This window comes from Chrysochloris asiatica, unplaced genomic scaffold, assembly GCF_000296735.1.
Source record: "Chrysochloris asiatica unplaced genomic scaffold, ChrAsi1.0 scaffold00014, whole genome shotgun sequence".
Classification (NCBI taxonomy): domain Eukaryota; kingdom Metazoa; phylum Chordata; class Mammalia; order Afrosoricida; family Chrysochloridae; genus Chrysochloris; species Chrysochloris asiatica.
The window spans coordinates 15,290,787-15,291,781 of NW_006408532.1; the positions used below are offsets into that span (position 1 = coordinate 15,290,787).

General features: G+C 40.0%; 1 pseudogene; it reads right to left on the reverse strand.

Moving 5' to 3' along the window:
* Positions 1 to 219: 219 nt before the first annotated feature.
* Positions 220 to 665, reverse strand: LOC102819812 (annotated as a pseudogene).
* Between the last annotated feature and the right edge of the window lie 330 nt (positions 666 to 995).

The following is a 995-nucleotide window of genomic DNA, read 5'->3' on the forward strand; positions in this document are numbered from 1 at the left end:
ACCCCAAGTGATACTTCCTAAAAGAAAAACAAAAAACATGTGTTATTTATCCTTTCTTCTTTTGAAGCAGGGCAAATGAACTACACAATTCATAAATAATATTTTCTTTATAAGGAGGAAGGACTGAGATCTTGCTTTTGATACATATTAAATACAAAATATAAAATCCACTCTTTTGACCAAGATGAACAAAAGAGTCATTCTTTAACATTTTAATTCTCATGCAATGAAGTCCAAAGGTCTGTTGAATCCACCTTTTCGATTCTTGTACAGCCTACACTTCCTCTTCTGAGGCATATTTATGGCATAGGCATTTATTTACAGAGCCATCCACATTCGTACCTATTGTGGAGCCAAAGGAAGCAAACCCCATTAACTTAATCATTTCTATTTCTTCCTCCATTTTGCCCTCTATGTCCTCCTCAGTAATTTGACGTTCTTTGCTCTTTGTTTCTTTCTTTTCACCATCTCGTCTATCTTTTAGTTGAGAAGGGGAAGGGGCTGTAGATCTATCTTCTTGGTGATCTGGAGCGTGTTCTGTGTGGTGACCGAGTGCGGCTACATCTTCCAGCTCTCTCCCGAGACCTGGACCTTTCTCTCTCCCGGGATGTGGACCCTGACGGCCTTTGCTCTCTCGATGGTGGGCAGCTCGGGCTGCGACCCATTCAGAATCCTCCTTCTATTTAGAGCGCCCCGGAAAGGACTGTTGGCTCTATTATTATTTATTTTGTATTCTTTTATATGTTTTCCACACTGCCTCAAGTTCTTTGGTGGATGATGTTGTTGTCTGCTGCTGAATCAATTTTGACTCATGGTGACCCTGTTTAAGGTTTCTGTGAATGACTGATGGGTTTGAACAGCCAACCTTGTGGTTACCAATCCAATGTTTATCCTACAGCATCACTTCTGGGCTCCTTTGGTGGATAAGATGGGTATGTACATACATAAAATTAATAAATGGAAACATTCCAAAATATTCACACCTTTTTAAAACC